Genomic DNA, 12,041 nt, shown 5'->3' on the forward strand with positions numbered 1-12,041 from the left:
CCAACATTTAGCAATATTATTGGGAGATTTTCTTAAGTGTTTCATTTCTTATTGCAATAGATTGGCATCAAGATATACATTTAAAGTGATATTATGGGCATCTTACAAATATATAGGTGTCTATCTCAACCGTTGTTTATTTTTGGTGTTTTCACTTCATATACACTTATATTTGTTAATGCAGCATCAACATACTAAAACAATATCCCGCAAATAGAAAAATAATGCATGTTAATATCAACCGTACTTTCGTTTTGACAACTGACGACAGAAATGATTCGATTTACGATGTAAATCCAAATCTAGTTTTAGTGCAGATTCGTTCATACGACACAAAGGCACTATTTTGTTTTACGGATCATTTCGGCTTAGAGGACTGGGTGAGTCATGTAAAATATCGAATATAATAAATATTTTTTTAATAAACAACTGGTAGCATGATGAGTTGCAGATAATTGGTCAGTAACCACATTTAACTAACTCTTTTGACCTGTTAATTCTTTTCAGCTCAATTCAACAGTGAAAAATGGCCATAATATCACTTTAAATAACATCATAACGCCAATGTTATTTTAGGAATACCAAAAAACATGTGTTTCCTTATTTAGTAAAGAAATACAAAACATTTTAATTTTGAACTTCAGTGAAATTATTTATGAAATGACTAAGATGGAATACCACCCTGATATGAGGGTTGTGACGAAATGGATCGAGACCGGTAGGTCAATGTCACGTTTATATTTATATATATTTTACGCTTACATGTATACATGTAATGAACTACTAATGGGGCATGCATTTCGATCTTTATAGCAGTATAAATGTACCGATGTGAATGTGAGGGTCGTAGCGCATGCATAATTATTGCAAAGGAAATTAACTAAAACATGAATCGAGTTTAGGCCGCCGCCCGTAAAATAGGGGCCTTTGGATGACTGTATCGGTGGCCGTCCGATACCTTGACGATAATATATGTATCCCGGAAAAGGAACTTTTGGTAAAGCCCACTTATCTGCAGGTTCAAATAAAGCTGCCCCATTTATAATCCTTTCTAAGTCACACATCGTATTAATCGTTATTATTTAAAGTTAGCTATCTTTGTTTAATTGGTTGATATACGTACCAGCGTTGTTTGTACCGGGGTGATTAGTGTGTTTTTTTAAACTCTTGCTTTTCAGGTAGCAGTCTATTGCATATTGCTCAGTGCCTTTCATTGCATAATTTGTCGCCACGATCTTATTCGAAATTGGCCGATGTTTTGACAGTATAGAACCTACGCCCGATCCAGTAAAAAAATACCATCGACGATATGACAGTGTGCGGCCAAACTAAACAATATAAATCGCTAGGTGTTTGTTAAAGTTTAAAGGAACTTGTTAAACTTCAACCAGTGCCATCCAAATATCATTCAGCGATTTTTTTTATATATAATGATTATACGTTTTCAAGCCTAGGGTTAGCTCATAGGACTACAATTACTTCAGACTTAAAATCACAAGATGTGAAAGTATTCTTTTTTAATCATACAATACATTATCAGTTCGATACAATGCTTCAGTTGTGTGAATAAGCTGATAATTGCTGTATTAAATACAATTGACAGTGCCCATTTTTGCACAAATACTTTTTTTATTTGAGCAAGTGGCACGTTACATCTTTCTGAGATGTGATCAGGTGGTTTATCAAGGTGTGAAACTTGATCAGGTTGATCATTGGTTGTTGGGATATTGAAATGAATGGATGTGCAGTTCACCTGATTAGGTAAATATAAATGTTTATTACTTATTACGTATTTGCGTATGCTTTGCAATTGAGACAATGCTTGTAAGGGTGATTAGTGTTTAAAAGTTTCGTTGAAGAAAATGAAAAAAAAGCTTAACAAAATGTATCACGTAAAACGAAAAAGAACGAAAAAATAATTTGTTGACTAAAATACCGCTAATTGTATTGAAAACAACGAGTATATTACCGAATTAAAGCAGAACATAAACACACATTTATATGTTTGTTGTTTTCCACCTGAAAGCGATAGCCATTTAAAAATGCACTAGTGCGTCCAAATATGTATGAATACTTTCACGGAATCCACTCCTTTTGAACTTTCAAAACTGACAATTTTTATCGTAAATAAAAGGTTGTCGCGCTGCAACTAATTTGGAAAATTTAAATCACATTGTGATTTGGAACACTTTAATCAATAGATTTTGACAAAACATATTGGCTACATGTCCTTTGTCTGTATTTAATATACGTAGTGGGTGTCATCTCTAACATATCTTTTTTCAAACAGCTGTCCGATTACTTGGATACAGACAGTAACTCGCGACGGGATCGTATACACCATGACCAACTGCTGGAGGTCACAGTAAAAAGACCGAAGTATGGATCGTTGAAATGTCATCCCTGCCACTGCTGTAAATACAAAGATAAGTGATAATATATCTTTTTGAAATCGACGTTAGACAGGTATGATTAAAGGGATAATGGCGATGTGCGATTGTCGTTGAGTTCCTATGGTAAGCAGTACTGCTGTTGGTACGCAGAAAGACAACACTGTCCATTCGACTTAATTTCTAGAGGTAGGACGTTTTAATGTTGTTGACGCTCTGTCTGTTTGTCTGTGTGCTCAAACTCTGGCAAGGCTCCTCAGTTTTACTGCGAGGGACACACTTTTCTACCCGCTAGCGTAAACACTGACGCGGGTCGACGGTGCTGGTACAGCGAGTCCGAGTCGTCCGAGTCAGCGTAAGCAGTGTTTAAACGCCTTAGCTCTAAAAATCAAGTCTACTCGATAGCGTTTTCGTTCAGTTTTCCAACAGCAATACGGTTAACTAAAGGCAGTAACTAAGGTCTTACATTATCTTATCCATCTTATCCCCTTTTCAGTGCAGCTGTTTAACGTAAACTCTGACATTTTCTTGAAAATGGACGTATTCTAATTTACCTACCGGTATATATGCTAATACGTGTTTATTTTATTTATCTGTTATCGCCCCTTAATATTTTCGTTGGTTAAAATGAAACTGTGTATATTTTCAATAAAGTAGTGTTTAATTTATTTTCATTTCAGTTACTAGTTCGTGTCAGATGGGACTCTATCACGATCCGGTTCCACTGCTGGAGAAGGATTGTGCAACGTTTACGGATGCCACGAAGATTCTTAATTTTAGCCGGTGGTGGTGGTGGTGATGATGGTGGTGGTGCTGGTGGTGATGATGGTGGTGGTGATGGTCGTGATGGTGGTGGTGAAATTGGTGGTGATGGTCGTGGTGATGGTGGTGGTTTGGTGACGGTGGTTGTGATGGTATTGTTCATTGTGGTGGTGTGAGTTATAATGATATTGATGGTGGTGGCGATGGTGGTAGTGGTTGTGGAAATGATGATGTTGCTGGTGTTGGTGGTTATGGTGTTGGTGATGATCGTGATGGTTATAATGGTGTTTGTATTGATCAACGGGGGATTAGCGTGCACTAGGTCGCTTCCGGGGGATAACTTTTGATTATCCGAAAGGGTTCCTTAAAAGATCATACCCTCTCGCCGTGGATATAGCGCACAATATGCTAAAAAGGCTGTACGTACGCCCCCCCCCCCCCCCCCTGACGCCGACCCTCATTAAAATCCAGGAAAGAAACTATGTCAAACCGACAAGCAGCCGACGGGAGATCAGCGTGCACTAGGTCGCTTCCTGGGGATAACTCTTATTTGTCCGAAACGGGCCCTTAAAGGTGCATATCCACTCGCCATAAAACGCTTTTTTAATAGGCTGTATGTACGTCCCCCTGAAGCTCACCCTAAATAAAAACCCGGATCGAAACTAGGTCAGCCCAACAGGCAGCCAACTGGAGATCATCGTGCACTAGGTCACTTCGGTGATAACTGTTGTGTATCCGAAAGGGGCCCTTAAAAGTGTATGCCCTCTCGCCGTAGATATAGCGCATAATATGCTAAATAGGCTGTATGTACGTCCCCCTAACGCCAACTCTTATTAAAAACCCGAGCCGAAACCAGCCCGACACGCAGCCGACGGGGGATATGCTTGCAATAGGTCGCTACCGGGAGATAACTCTTGTGTGTTCGAAGGGGGGCTCTTAAAAGTGCATACCCACTCGCCATGGATAAAGCACATAATACAATTAATAGGCTGCATGAACGTCCCTCTGACGCCGACCCTAATTAAACCCCCGAGCCGAAAGTAGGTCAGTCCGACAGGCAACCTACGGGAGATCAGCGCGTATTAGGTCGATTCCGGGGGATAACTATTATTTGTCCGAAAGGGGCCCTTAAATGTACATACCCACTCGGCGTAGATACATCGCATACTACGCTAAATACCGGTAGGCTGAATTAACGTGTCCCTGACGCCGACCCTAATTAAAACCCCGGGTCGAAACTAGGTCAGCCAGACACGCAGCCGGCGGGAGATATGCTTGCAATAAATCGCTTCCGGGGGATAACTCTTGTTTGTTCGAAGAGGGCCCTTAAAGGTGCATACCCACTCATCGTCGATATATCGCATAATGCGCTAAAAAGGCTACATGTACGTCCCTCTGATGCCGACCATAACTAAAACCCCGAGTCGAAAGTAGGTAAATACGACAGGCAGCCGCCGGGAGATCAGCGTGCACTATGTCGCATCCTCTTGTTTTTCCGAAAGGGGCCCTTAAAGTTGCATATCGACTTGCCGTAGATATTGCGTATACTACGCTTAATAGGCTTGATGAACGTCCTCCTGACGCCAACCCTAACTAAAACCCTGGGCCGAAACTAGGTCAGCCCGACAGGCAGCCGGTGGTAGATCAGCGTGCGCTATGTCACTTCCTTGGGATAACTCTTGTTTGTTCGAAAGGGGCACTTAACGGTGCATACAAACTCGTTGTGCAAATAGTGCAATCGGCTTTCTAAATAGGCTAAAACTTAATAATATGATAAATGCATCAACCTATTCAATAAGGTTGCTAAAAGGCTAAATAGACTGCATAGGCTGAATAGGTTTATAAATAGCCTAACTTTGTTTGTTTCAACCTATTTAATACACTTGTTGAAAGGCTGCTTAATAAGCTTAGTATGCTAAATAGGATGTATTTTATAATAGGCATGTACTTAACTTGCTAAATCCGCTTAATAGGCGGAAAATACTGGTACATATGCTAATAGGATTTATTTAAAAAAAATATGTTTCAAACCTCCTAAATATGCTGAAAGGCTGTTGAATATACTAAATAGGCTAATTTTCATGTATTTTCCAACCTATGTACTGAACGTGTTTAATAGGCTAAATAGGCTAAAAAGGGTGCTAAAAAGGGTGCTAAAAAGGCTAAAAAGGATGCATGATTCAACCTATGCACTAAACTTGCTAAATAGGCTAACTTCACACACGTCGTTAACGTTTATAAATACGTGTTGAAAGTGGTTATATATTTTTGTATATCTATTTATTAAGATCTTTTTTTTGCGAAAATTGTAAACTTAACCGTTTCAGAATAAGCGTACCTTTACCTATCGGTATTTGATTTGCGCTGCACTCTGGATCAGGTGAAGGGTTATTACATCTACGGAGGATTCCGGAGATTGCTCGTGTATCAATATTGATTCGCCCTGCTGTGGCTGCAAGTGCACCTCATAATTGACACTGTGTATTTAATTTCATGCTGGCGCGGTAAATTATTTACCTGACCCCAATTGTCACAATAACGACATACGACTTATGTGACTTTGGCCGGATTGGAATGTTTCATCTGAAACATTTAGTTTTCTGTTATTGTTTTGATTTATTCTTCTGCTACATTTGTTGTAAAACATTTGCAAAACTTTCCGAGTGTGGTCATTCGCGTAATAAAAAGTTCGACTTTGCAATTGTTGGCAATCGTTGCACAAATTTTAAACCTCCATTGATCTCAAAATCGACATTTTAAAGCGATTTACATATACCGGGTATGCGTGTAATCAGTCAGTTGGAAATGGACATTTGATTAACAAAACATCAACATTTTAACACAAAGTGTTGTTCATTTACATCGTCGAATGGAAATTCGTCTTTGAATTATCTCAGAAAGTATAGCTCCTTGCAAACAATATAGAAAGCGGAAATATCCCGATATAACACGGAAATATCCCCATAGAAAGCGGAAATATCGCGAGAGAAGGCGGAAAGATCCGCGCATACTGTGCAAAAGTCCCCTTTTAAAGTTCAAATAGTTAAATGTAAAAAGCATCCATAAATACCAATTGACTCGATGTTTCTGTCAAAATATCAGTGGTCGTTCGCATTTGCGGTCAAGTGATATTTTTTGTCCCCTCACATTAAGATTAAGTCTTCGAGAACCCCGGTACCATGACCTCTGGTGTAGGGCAAACGTGCTCATCGTCATCAAATAGAGTAGATTTAGTGTATGAAAGTCAAGGCCGGCTCAAGAATGATACTTTTTGTTGGGTGGGGTTTGAATCCAATGAAACTTTCGTTCCGTCCTGTTATTTCGTAAGTCATTTTTATTCCGTGCATTGCATACAGTAATTCATTTTGCACAGGAACTTAACGAATACAAGTTTTGTCATTCAGGAAACATTCGTAAATCTTAAAATATCAATCTAGGGCTCGTTAAAACAGGACCAGAGGGACTCCGACCAACTTCATTACATACGTACAAAGATAAATTGTTTAACAAACTAAAGTAACCACGTAGGCAAAGTAACTGTTAGCGACTCGAACCCACAACCGCCGGCTCTACCAACTGAGCCACCTGGTGGCTGGTTCTCGCCCGAGTACTCCTTTTAACCTTTAAAGCCAACCTCCGGATGAAAAGTGTGTTCAATGGGAGGCTTCGCCCACTACCGTATTATATACCGCATAGACCAAGATAATTTAATTTAATACAATTATCAATTATTTTCACAAAAGGATTTTATGTGGGGAAAAATTAACACGAATTTTGAAATAGTCCTCTTTCTAACACGATTATTTTTTTTAATAAATAGTTTACAACAAACGTGGAGTGATTGAAGATGTTGAAGTTTGATTTTTTATATACTAGATTTCGAATCCTCATGCGTTATAAATGAAGCAACAAGGGCGATAGTTCGTGTTCTATTAAGACGTAAAATAAAAAGCTGTTTGTTTCCACTACTAAACCCGACCGATCCTCCTTTTTGTATGCAAGAACAAATGATAAAATAGCCGTTCATTTAAATTCTGGTGAAAAAAGCCACATCATTTGCGATTTATATGACTAAACTATATGAGCAAACAATTTTACACAATCGTTTTCCGGCTTACAAAAATAATATCAATTTTGATTGTTTGTAAGAACAGTACATATGTGGGCCCTTTTAAATGCCACATTTCTTTTTAATTAATATACCCAGGACCAAACGGAAAACTCTGGGACCTTGTATTGTGAAACTTTTACCCATTGCCAATATATCTTATACTGCACAATTTTATAGTCGCGTTCGTTTTATATTGACCATATTATCTCTTCTTAACAACCTCCACATATGTTGATTAAAGCATTAAAGCATTTGCTGTGCGTCAGGCAGCGATTACGTACCAGATAAAGGTAGAAAAAATACGTCTGTTGTGATAAAGAAATGTACAATATCCATATCAATAATAAGCAAATAATTGATATCACCCGCCGAATAAAAAAATCCTTTAGTTTTAATCAATTAAATGGCTTTCTATAACTCTAAACTGTCTTAGGCCGGGTTTCCATGTCTCCGCGTCCGCGTTCCGTGTCCGTGTGTCCGTGTCCGCGAAAAAAACGAACTGGTTGAAATCTTTTGGAGCGATTCCATGTATCCGCGTTCCGTGTCCGCATTTTTCGTCCGCGTATTGAAAGGCCGACTTTCAAGCATAGATATATTTGTGAAAAAAAATAATAAATTTAGCAAGGGATTACCCTGAAATATACAACCAACGTATAAAAGAATACAAAGACAAAGAAATTGCATCAAACATCTGGAAAAGCATAGCCAACGAAATGTCAATTGATGGCGTTTCAGGTAAGTGAGAATAGTAATATGCGAATATATATCGTCTGCATATTGTACACTCTATAATCGCTTTTCAAAAGACACAGTATATATTTCAAGCACGTTTGGAATGAGTTTTTTTTACACGGAAAGGCTAAAATAATAAGCGGATGCATGGAAACGACACTCCGTGTCCGTATACGGAACGCGGACACGGAACGCGGACGCGGAGCGCGGACACGGATGCATGGAAACCCGGCCTAAGTCATCCTAACGAATCTTGTCTAAGAAGCACCAAAGTATGATAATACACATTTAATTTGTATTGTATTTAATTCTATACAACAGCTTCGTGCAGACAAAATTCTTCAAAAGCAAACAAATAGGGGGCCTAAACTTTATAGGTGATCCCCACAAAACATGCTAGTGCATGACCACAGTATGATTATACATTTCTTTAATCACATTTGATACAATAGTTATTCATAAACAGTTTATGACAGACAAATTTCCTCAATTAAAATAAATAACAGGGTCATAACTCTGGAGTTACCTAGTCAATCCAGACGAATCTCCGACGTGCACTAACACAGTATGAAAATACACATTTATTTAATGTTCATGACATTTTATACAATGGTTACCAAAAAAAGCTCCGGACGTACAAAACGTCTAAATTTCAATCAATTAAGGAGCCATAACTCTGAGGTAACAAAGTCCATCCCGACATAATTTACACGTGCACCACTTCAGTAAGATGATAAACATTTAATTTTTGAAGTTCCATTGTATTCTTTTCAATAGTTACCGAGAAACAGCTCCGCATGGACAAAATTTCTCAATTCCATTCAATAAAGGGTGCATTACTCTGGAGTTACGATGTCGATCCCGACAAAATGTATGCGTGCACTAGCGCCGTACGATGATACGCATTTATTTTTAATTTACATGCAACTCCATACATAACGTATTGAGAAACAGTTCAGGACAGACAAAATTCTAGTCTGTCAACAGACTGATATTTTTTTCTTTTCTAATTTCACAATTACTTCTTGAGATGTATTGCAATACAATATCAAAGCTCCCTTTCTCTTCTGGCTGAATTAAGTCTGGCCCATCAGCTGGCCATATCAGATTACAATCTTCCCAGGATTCTGCCCACCTCTCTCGCAGGGTTTAACAGTCCTGCATTGTAAGCAGATAAGAAAACGTAAATCTGTGTAGCATAAGTTCAGAACAAGAAGTAGGAGAGAGTTATCTCTACAAAAATGATAAAATGATAATGCAGGACTGTACACAGTCTAACAAAATATCTCAATTTTAATCAATAAAGGGGGTATTACTCTTATGTTACCTCGTCGATCCCGACAGAATTTACGCGTGCATCACCTAAGTATGAAACAGGTTTGGTCGGACAAAATTCCTCAATTAAAATCAATTAAGGGACAATAACTCTTGAGTAAACTAATCGCTCCCAACTAAACTTATACATGTACTACCACAGTATGATATTATACATTTATTACTTAGTTTCATAAATTTCAAACAGCTACAGACATACACACACACACGATTCCTCAATTACAATCAATTAAGGGGGCATAACTCTATTATTATTATTATTATTATTATTATTATTATTATTATTATTATTATTATTATTATTATACCGGATTTATATAGCGCCCTTTTCATGCAAGAGTGCACGTTCAAAGGCGCTTCACATTAGAAAATTTGACGTATCGCAGATACGAATACATTTTGCAACACCGTTTCAAAAGAAATCGATCAAAAACTACTCAATTATACTATAAAACTACTCTATTATACTTATATTATAAGTAGAACGTAAAACATTCACAGTAACCATAGATAAGAAAGATCAACAAGACACTGTAGAAATAACTCTATGTGTATATATAGCAATTAGACAATTAAAGAAACAAAAAATCTAAAACTAAAACTTTAAGTACTACGTCTAACACTTAAACTATAAGTACTACGCAAAAAAACACACAAAAACATGCACTCTAGAGCTACCAAGTTGATCCCGACTGAATGTAAGCTTGCACCACTGCTTTCTGATCATACACATTTATTGTTGAATTTCATGAAAACCGATACAATAGTTAATGAGAAACAGCTCCGGTCATACCCAATTAGTGAATTTAATTCGATTTATGGTGCATAACTTGGAGTTACCGATCTCGAAAGAATCCGCAGTATGATAATACACATTTATTTTAAGTTTCATGAATCTATGAAATAGTTACCGAGAAACAGCTCCGGAAACAAACATGCGACGGACGGACGGACGGAAAGACGGCCGGACAACACAAAAACAATATCCCTACGCCTTTTGGCGGGTGATAAAATATCACCGGAAATAGACAAAAGTATAAAACGTTTCTAGCGCTTTTCTCGGTAATTTTGGAAAATAGCGTATCGCCTACAGAAAGTAACTTAATCTCTTTCGTTTACCTAAACCTAGATAACCGAGTAGTTGCGGCGTTAACCCTTTGCATGCTGGGAAATGTGTCGTCTGCTAAAATGCCGTCTGCTAATTTGTAATATATGGGCATTTTCTTCGATTTTTTTCAAAGAATACTATCAGAATAGCAAACAGTTTGGATCCAGATGAGACGCCACGTTCTGTGGCGTCTCATCTGGATCCAAACTGTTTGCAAAGGCCTTCAAAATTCGGCTCCAGCACTGAAAGAGTTAAGCGCTAAAGACTTTTCGTTCGATGTTTCAGGTCCCGGTTAGTTAGGTTTATTTAAGTGTTTTCTCTTTGGGGGTAAATACTTATGTTTTTGTTAATACATATGCTTTAATTTTGCGGTTAAATTATATAAACACATTTTTTTTAACTTTTACACAAATGTGAACAAGTCTTTTTAAATGTACAAAACATCCCAGTAAGTTTATAGTTTATTTATTAGAATATTCAGTAGTAGAGTTGCGCATTTGCAAGCCAGTTGTACACATGTTACTCAGGAAGTTAATCCTGAAATATGCCGATATATTGACAATAGAAACATCTAAAGAAACTTCCGTTTCAGAAAAATCGTAGTGTACTGCATCTACGGTAATTTTTTCTAATATGAACAAGACGTAATGCTATGAAACCGGTCAAATGACATAGGGGCACTCACACTGGAAGTAATCAGTTAGCATATAAAACAGTTCAATGGTTGACATTAAAATAATTTGATGCATAGTTATTATACGCGGTTAAACAACGATTTAAATACCCATGTACATAAAAACAGAATACAGTTGAACAAAAAAAAAAAACACTGCGTGGAGAACCGGTATATGCCATCATAAAAAAAATAAAAAATAATAACATAACTTCAGTTTAAGTCAATTAAATATTTATGTGTGATTTATTAGCTGTACTTAAAATAACACATATCTTATCATTATACAATGTTGTAGGAACAAAACATTTTATTGGTTTACTGCAGACACGTACATGCATAAAAATGTTGCGATATATGATTGCCTAGTGCATGTATTGAGCCACAATTTTTATTCGTTATGCTTATTACCAAGCAAATTAAACAATAGCGAGCAAGGAAAATTGGTAGATCTCTAATAACTTTATTTAGGAAAAACAACAACAAAAACGCATAATGTAATGATTGACAAAGTTTATGTGTAAAAGCCAAGACAAGTAACATATTTTACCATCGTTATAATTATCCCAAAATAAATATACTCTTGTTTTTAGTAGTCCGTCTTGGATCGGGGTGTGATGTTCACCGATAAGGCAATGGGCCTCCCTGACTTGCACTTTGAAATTTTAACTATAAAACCGGTCGACATGCGATTGTTGCGCGACATTTGCTCGATAAAGTGTCGAGTGTCATATCGTGTCGCGCGTCGTACCGTGCGTCGAGCAAATGTCGCGTGTCGACCTAGGGAATTTTAGGTCGACACGCGACATTTGCGCGATATATGCTCGATATAGTGTCGAGTGTCATATCGCATGTCGCGCGTCGTATCATGCGTCGCTCAAATGTCGAGTGCCGCGATCAAGGTCGACACACGACAATTGAAGTCGACAT

Source organism: Dreissena polymorpha, chromosome 15, assembly GCF_020536995.1.
Source record: "Dreissena polymorpha isolate Duluth1 chromosome 15, UMN_Dpol_1.0, whole genome shotgun sequence".
Classification (NCBI taxonomy): Eukaryota; Metazoa; Mollusca; class Bivalvia; order Myida; family Dreissenidae; genus Dreissena; species Dreissena polymorpha.